Below are 8,888 nucleotides of genomic sequence, written 5' to 3'. Positions count from 1 at the left end.
TTTTGGTTCCAATATACTCGCAAAAGAGAGGAACAAGGATATTTTTTATCAATTCTCAACAGTTTGGCTGAATATTTTAATGAATTAAACAAAAATGTGCCAAAGCCAGCAAAGGTTGAAATACCAAAAGGAGAAACTCTATATCTCATATTCGATGGAAATAAACCTGGCATATATTTGGAATGGGAAAATATTGTGGTTGAAAAAATAGATGCAAAAAGAAATGGACAAGATTTAACATTCAAAAGATATTACAGTATAGATGAGGCCTTACTTTGGGCAAGGAAGGTATTAGGACCAGATTATTATATTGACCCAAAGGCCAAAGACTATATCCAAATGAAAAGAGGCATACCTGCTTCACCAACTCCCACAAAGGGGGAGGCATCAAGCTCAAAAATTATAAAGAAGGAAGAATCCCCAAAATATAAGACATATCAAGAATGCTTTCTAAAGGGGCTTGACCCTTTAGACAGTGAATACATAGATCAAGAAATGGATAAAAGGTTTGAAGAATTTTCAAAGATAATAAAGAAATAATTAAAGGAGGAAATATTAAAAGAATTAAGGCAAGAAATGGATGAAAAATTTGAGGAAATAAAGAAAGAATATGATGAAAAATATGATTTCAATCTGATAAATGATGATGATCATATGGACATAGCAGGGCATGGGCAGCGGCCAGAATAAAGCCCAAACTGCATATATTGATATTGCTATCAATTATTCGGGCGCGGAGGACCTATACCTGACCCGAATATTGATAGAAATTCCCATAATAGATCCTTTAAATATTGATAAGGTATTATCAATTATATGGGCAGGGAGGACCCCCCCTGTAAAAAAAAATCTATATATATAAATTAAATTAAGCAATGTCTAACATTTAAGCAAGTTAAATTAAATTTAAATTAAATGAATAAGCAGTGGTGAATATTTAAGCAGCCTTGGCATGTATGTACGCATACACTGACACAAGGATTCCTAAAGAAGAGCTATCTATCTGAAGGCATGAAGAAGTGCATCGCTGGCAAGCGAAGAAGAAAAGAAGAGCCAGCCAATTATTCACCGAGAGACAATGCCACGTGAAGAAAGCAAAGATTCCTGAAGATTGAAGCTTGTCGGCACTCTCTCACACTTTTCTATATTATTAGAAGGACACGCGTGTACCCTAGTAAGACACGTATGCATGCTACCGTGTGTAAAATAAGTGAAGGAAGGCTCCCGAAGGCCACCTTGCAGCCACCCCTCACGGCTATAAAAGGAGACGCTGGGCTCAACAACAAGGACACACAAGAGACGGGAGAGCACGGAGCACTCAAAGCATCGAGACTCTCCACCAGAGTACCACTTCCTTTGTAGTCTAGCCACCACCATCACTAGTAGAATAGCCAAGAAGGCGATTAGTTCGCCAAGAGTTTGAAGGTAATTTCCTAGTTGTGTGTAATCCCTTCGGGGCCTCCCGAAAGGGAAAACCATATGTAAATTATGTTATTGAAATGATGTAGTTTCTTGGTTTCACTTAGTGCTTTTATTTATGAATTTATGGGACGAGTTCTTATGCTAGGGATCCTATAGGAGAAACCTCTGCGTGTGTAGTTCTCTGTGTAGCCAGAGTGGCGTTTGAATGAGAACCTTGTGGCCGTAGAGAAGTGTTCCCTTCGGGTGGAACTGCCTGGGAAGACGATAGGAATTTACCCCATAAATTTGCAATTAAAACTGCTAAGTGAACGTAACTAGCTACATCTGACGCAACATAATGAAAAATATGGTGAGTACTGAGTAGGATTTTACACCTTTGCGCACATCGCCGGACGAATTGTTGGCCTCGCCAGCCTCTAAATAGATCCTGCATTAAATATATAATCAAGTTAGAACGTGAAGGTAATCATATTGAATTAAATATTGTTGTGAATAGTGGAATACTATTCCAAATAGTGTACTCAATAGTGGAGCACTATTGTGAATAGTGCCCTACCTAGTGAATAGTAAATACTATTCAAGATAAAAAGAATACCTGTCTACCACTTCTACCTAATCCCAAATTAACTTAATATAAATCTAATCACATATTAAGCTATATAAAAATTAATATTTTCCTATATATTGACCTATACCCGACCCGAATATTGATAGAAATTCCCATAATAGATCCTTTAAATATTGATAAGGTATTATCAATTATATGGGCAGGGAGGACCCCCCTGTAAAAAAAAATATCTATATATATAAATTAAATTAAGCAATGTCTAACATTTAAGCAAGTTAAATTAAATTTAAATTAAATGAATAAGCAGTGGTGAATATTTAAGCAGCCTTGGCATGTATGTACGCATACACTGACACAAGGATTCCTAAAGAAGAGCTACCTATCTAAAGGCATGAAGAAGTGCATCGCTGGCAAGCGAAGAAGAAAAGAAGAGCCAGCCAATTATTCACCGAGAGACAATGCCACGTGAAGAAAGCAAAGATTCCTGAAGATTGAAGCTTGTCGGCACTCTCTCACACTTTTCTATATTATTAGAAGGACACACGTGTACCCTAGTAAGACACGTATGCATGCTACCGTGTGTAAAATAAGTGAAGGAAGGCTCCCGAAGGCCACCTTGCAGCCACCCCTCACGGCTATAAAAGGAGACGCTGGGCTCAACAACAAGGACACACAAGAGACGGGAGAGCACGGAGCACTCAAAGCATCGAGACTCTCCACCAGAGTACCACTTCCTTTGTAGTCTAGCCACCACCATCACTAGTAGAATAGCCAAGAAGGCGATTAGTTCGCCAAGAGTTTGAAGGTAATTTCCTAGTTGTGTGTAATCCCTTCGGGGCCTCCCGAAAGGGAAAACCATATGTAAATTATGTTGTTGAAATGATGTAGTTTCTTGGTTTCACTTAGTGCTTTTATTTATGAATTTATGGGACGAGTTCTTATGCTAGGGATCCTATAGGAGAAACCTCTGCGTGTGTAGTTCTCTGTGTAGCCAGAGTGGCGTTTGAATGAGAACCTTGTGGCCGTAGAGAAGTGTTCCCTTCGGGTGGAACTGCCTGGGAAGACGATAGGAATTTACCCCATAAATTTGCAATTAAAACTGCTAAGTGAACGTAACTAGCTACATCTGACGCAACATAATGAAAAATATGGTGAGTACTGAGTAGGATTTTACACCTTTGCGCACATCGCCGGACGAATTGTTGGCCTCGCCAGCCTCTAAATAGATCCTGCATTAAATATATAATCAAGTTAGAACATGAAGGTAATCATATTGAATTAAATATTGTTGTGAATAGTGGAATACTATTCCAAATAGTGTACTCAATAGTGGAGCACTATTGTGAATAGTGCCCTACCTAGTGAATAGTAAATACTATTCAAGATAAAAAGAATACCTGTCTACCACTTCTACCTAATCCCAAATTAACTTAATATAAATCTAATCACATATTAAGCTTAAATGTTAGACATTGCTTAATTTAATTTATATATATAGATATTTTTTTTACAGGGGGGTCCTCCCTGCCCATATAATTGATAATACCTTATCAATATTTAAAGGATCTATTATGGGAATTTCTATCAATATTCGGGTCGGGTATAGGTCCTCCGCGCCCGAATAATTGATAGCAATATCAATATATGCAGTTTGGGCTTTATTCTGGCCGCTGCCCATGCCCTGCTATGTCCATATGATCATCATCATTTATCAGATTGAAATCATATTTTTCATCATATTCTTTCTTTATTTCCTCAAATTTTTCATCCATTTCTTACCTTAATTCTTTTAATATTTCCTCCTTTAATTCTTTCTTTATTATCTTTGAAAATTCTTCAAACCTTTTATCCATTTCTTGATCTATGTATTCACTGTCTAAAGGGTCAAGCCCCTTTAGAAGGCATTCTTGATATGTCTTATATTTTGGGGATTCTTCCTTCTTTATAATTTTTGAGCTTGATGCCTCCCCCTTTGTGGGAGTTGGTGAAGCAGGTATGCCTCTTTTCATTTGGATATAGTCTTTGGCCTTTGGGTCAATATAATAATCTGGTCCTAATACCTTCCTTGCCCAAAGTAAGGCCTCATCTATACTGTAATATCTTTTGAATGTTAAATCTTGTCCATTTCTTTTTGCATCTATTTTTTCAACCACAATATTTTCCCATTCCAAATATATGCCAGGTTTATTTCCATCGAATATGAGATATAGAGTTTCTCCTTTTGGTATTTCAACCTTTGCTGGCTTTGGCACATTTTTGTTTAATTCATTAAAATATTCAGCCAAACTGTTGAGAATTGATAAAAAATATCCTTGTTCCTCTCTTTTGCGAGTATATTGGAACCAAAAGTTATCCAATATGCATCTTTGAGCTTCATCGAGCTTAATTTGGGATTTTGGCTTAAAATTGAATGTATTTGGCTGAAACATTTTCAGCCTATTTTCTTCTCCAAAGAAGAGATATTCATCCTTGTTGGCGAATAATCCTTTCCTCATTCCTGCAAATTTGATGCACGAGAAAATATGTCAGGTAAGGTATTATCCTTCCCCTTAATATGCTCAAAAATAACTTTATAACCATTCCCAGCTATGGTGTCTTCAAATAAGACCCATCTTCTGGTTGAGCTTTTCTTACTATTAATTTTATTGTAATATCGGCATATGGCTTCACAGTCTGTTCATACTGTAAATTCTTTAAATCCTAGATATAACCTAAATGCATTTATTGCATTTACAACTGCAAGAATTTCTCTATCAATATTATTTACCGTCTTTAATTTGTAACTTCCTGAAGCATATCTGCATATTTTTTCATCTGCCTTTGGAGAGTATTTATTGGGCTTTTGTTTTAGTATCGCACCCCATCCTACCTTAGATGCATCTGTCTCAATTATAAAATAATTGTCTTCTAGAGGCAATTCTAGGGGTTTTAAATTCTTGACCTTTTCCTTGATGGCCTTTACTAATTTTATATCTTCAGAATTGAAGTATCTTTGACCATTTTTTCTTAATTTAGCATATAAAGGTCCTGCTAGCTTTGCTAAGTTATCTATATAGTTTCGTGCATAGTTTACAATTCCTAAGAATTGCTGCAAAACCTTTTTATCACTCATATTATCAGGAAAATCTAATATTTTCTTTGCAATATGATCTTGTAGATATATCTTTCCTTCTCCTATTTCATGACCAAGGAAATTTATTTTTTTCTTTGCAGATTTCCATCTTCTTTTTGGACAGTATGAGCCCATTTTGTTCTACCTTTCGAAAGAACACTTCAAGATGGGCTATATGCTCTTTGTAAGATTTTGAGAATACTAACAAATCATCTACGTATACTAATATAAATGCTTGATTCTCATTAAATATATTTTGCATCTTTCTTTGAAAAAGTGCAGGTGCATTCTTTAGGCCTAATGGCATTACTAGCCATTCATAATGGCCTTGTGGACAAGTAAATGCTGTCCAGGGAATAGATTCTTCAGCCATTTTTACTTGCCAAAATCCTGCCTTTAAGTCGAATTTAGAGAAATATTTACTTCCTTGTATTCTGTTAATCCATTCCTGTTTATTAGGTATGTTGTATGCATTGTCAACTGTATTATCATTAAGCCTTTTAAAATTAATTACCATTCTAGATTTACCTCTAACTTCTTCAGCATGATTTCTAACTATAAAAGCAGCAGATCGATGAGGGCTTCTGCTTTCTCTTATAGCTTTTAACTTTAATAACTCTTCAATATGCATTTTGAATTCTTCGATATCTTTAGGAGTTGCTTCTATTGGTCCTGACTTAATTATATAATCTGGATTTATGATATTTATTTTGCAAACTATAGAGTTCTTATCCCAATGTTTCATTGGTATTTCTCCAATAATTTGTATACTTTCTAGTCTTTGCACAATCTTATCTATATCCTTTTTGGATTTTATATCTCTATACCAGTTTGGAGAGAATGATTGCAACCCAATGCATTCAGTACATGTATTTTCTATATGATATTCTTCTATGGTCTCACTAAGTTCTTCGTCTTTACAAAATTCAAGGGAATCTGGACTTGTGCTATATTCATCATCTACATTAGATATTTCTACATTTTGCAAGGACTTTCTTTGTTTTCGCACTTCAGATATGTATGGAACATTATCTTGATAAGGAATAAATGTTACCCCCTCTTCATGTATGATTGTGGTTTGTAAAGATTGTTGTAAAAATCTTAACCCTATTATCATGTCATCATTTATTACTGACAAATCTCTTATTGTAATTTCATCTATTATATATTTTGTGCCATTTATGTAAGCTTCAATATTATATGCTAGCTGGTTATGGATCTTCTTTATTCCTGACATATCGGTAGATACTTCAGCTTTATTATCATCTATAGTTTCAACTATTTCGGGACATCTCATAAAATATTTATCATGGATGATATTTTTAGTGCAACCAGTATCTAATAGTGCCAGTACTTTATATGAAATATTTGGCTTCAGAACAATCTTAACAGGGATCCTTATTCCTAACACTTCTTTGAATGGTAATCGAACAATATATTTGTTTCCAAAACTAGTAATTGCATCTTTCAATTGTATTAATTTGTCTCCTTTTTTATCCCTTACTGTTATCATTTGCTCTTTCATTTCTGCGTTTTTTGGAACATTATCATTTTCCTCTTTACTATTTTCTAACTCATCTCTAAGTTTTTCTAGCTCTGCTTCTAGCTTATTAATTCTATTTTCTAAATTTCTAACCCTACTGGATAATATTCGCTCTTCTGGTTCTAATTCTATCTCTTGTCTCCACTTTTGATTATTGGCTCTTAGACATGAGGCACATGCTTGTTTTAAACACAAGCTACATGTAAACCTATTATCTTGGCTTGGATAATATATGCAGAAAGCACATTTTATGTTATAATCACCTTTTCCTCTAATCCAATCATGTTCACAATCTACTTGGTTCATCATTTCAACTTTTAAACCGGCTAAGTCATCTATTAGGTCTATTTCATCTTCACTTGATTCATATTCTGGAGCCTCATTTTCTACTTCATCTGTTTCTATAATTGAATATATTGACTCATCGTCTTTTATTTCATCATCACATACTAATATATTTTCATTAACGCTATCTATAATTAATACCCTTTCTTGTTCTTCATATTTGCTAGAGTATCTTTTCTGGTCTTTATTAGGGCAAGTTCTACTTAGATGATCTGGTGAGTTACATATGAAACACCTGCATGTTTTATCATAGCTTTTCTTAGGATTGTATCTTCTTACATTTCTTTTATGCAAGAATGGGGCTCTATTGTCTGATCTTCTTAAGAAATATCTTTTCTTTGTTCTAAAATTTCTATTATCTTTCCTTTGTGGTTTATAATATTTGTTTTTCCTATGCCTTTCTTCTCCATATGTAAGTGGTATTTGGACAATATTATTACAAAAATTATAATCTGATTTCTTCATAGATCTTTGGGCTTGAATACTAGTACATACCTTTCTTAATTGTTTGAAAACAAATGTTACAGCTTGAGATATATTTACCACATTTCCCGCCGTTTCCTTTTTATATTCTTCAAATATTATTGACCCTAGGGGGTCAGGCAACTTATTAAAATATCTTTCTACTACGCCTACATTAAAACCTTGTTTAGCAGTAGTAGCATTATACAAATAATGCTGAGAAAATTCTTTAATACCTTTCCAGCTAGTTAATGTTAATTTTTCTATTTCTCTTAACCTTTTATTTTGCAATGAGGTATGTCCTAATTCAGGATCTTCTGCTATGATCATATTTGAGATAACATTCGCAAAGTTATTAGGGTTACTTCCTGCCCTTTTTAATTCTTCATATTGACTAGGGTATGATTCTACCCATTGTTCCCAAAGAACTTTTACAGATTCTCCTAAAAATGTTTCAAGATATGTTAACATATCTTCTACCTTAGTGCCTATGCTATACTGATTTTGTATATATTTTTGTACTATTAAACCTTTCCATATGCTGATTATATTCGGCCAATCTATTGGGTCATGAGCTGCTAGGTTTAATATAGCACCATCATTTTTATAATTTTGGAATTGCACTGGTTTTTCAAAATCTCTTCTTTTAGTACCCATGTATCTATATTGTCCTGGGATATATGTAGGCTGGTAATCATCTTTTTCTGGAGGCCATTGTCCAGCTGTCCTGGTAGGTCTCTCTCTTTCTCCTTCTCTTTTTACAGATGATTCACCATATCCCCTTCTTCTTTTACCACTACTTTCTACTTCCATGGCTTCCATTACATTCTCTAAATTATGTAGTCCCACATCATCTAGTGAGTTATAGAAATCACTATTTTGTTCTGAATCATCATATCTTTCATCTTCTAACCACATTTCTTTTATTAATTCTTCCTCTTCCTCATAACTTTCTAATAATAACTTATTATTGATATCCCATTGCTCTTCTTCACTAACAATTTCTTCTTTTTGAATAATATTCTTATCTTTATTATTATTATTATTATTATTATTATTGATAGAATTTTTATTAATAATAGCATTTGCTTTTCTTTCTGCGGATGCTATAATTTTATCTTCCATGCTGGAACTACTAGTGGCAGACATTTTATGGTTTTTTAGTTTCTTTAACCTTGCAATTTCTCTGATGATAAATAGTTCTCTTTCTCTAATTTTTGGCCAATCCTTTGTCATAGAATGACTATATTCCCATTCAATATGCTTTAGCTTCTTTTCCCAATGAATTATTTCATCATCTAAATTAGCCTTTTCCATACATTCAGATATACCTTTATTCTTATCATCATTAATTTCCGATTCTGACATAAATGATTCAGAGTCTTCTATTGATGCAGCTTTATAGTTCATAAATCGAATACTGCTACTTCCTTCAC

General features: G+C 34.1%; 2 long non-coding RNA genes across 2 annotated transcripts; both read left to right on the top strand.

Moving 5' to 3' along the window:
- The first annotated feature begins 723 nt into the window (after nucleotides 1-723).
- LOC123175893 (uncharacterized) lies at nucleotides 724-2,891 on the top strand. Its single transcript, XR_006488221.1, has 2 exons — nucleotides 724-1,425; nucleotides 2,380-2,891. It is a non-coding gene; the product is annotated as an uncharacterized lncRNA (long non-coding RNA).
- Nucleotides 2,892-4,385: 1,494 nt separating this feature from the next.
- On the top strand, nucleotides 4,386-6,233 carry LOC123175894 (uncharacterized). Its single transcript, XR_006488222.1, has 2 exons — nucleotides 4,386-4,519; nucleotides 5,204-6,233. It is a non-coding gene; the product is annotated as an uncharacterized lncRNA (long non-coding RNA).
- The last annotated feature ends 2,655 nt before the right edge of the window (nucleotides 6,234-8,888 follow it).

Source organism: Triticum aestivum, unplaced genomic scaffold (genome assembly GCF_018294505.1).
Source record: "Triticum aestivum cultivar Chinese Spring unplaced genomic scaffold, IWGSC CS RefSeq v2.1 scaffold38758, whole genome shotgun sequence".
Classification (NCBI taxonomy): domain Eukaryota; kingdom Viridiplantae; phylum Streptophyta; class Magnoliopsida; order Poales; family Poaceae; genus Triticum; species Triticum aestivum.
Note: the sequence above shows the minus strand (reverse complement) of the source record. Positions and strands in the feature narration are given on the sequence as shown.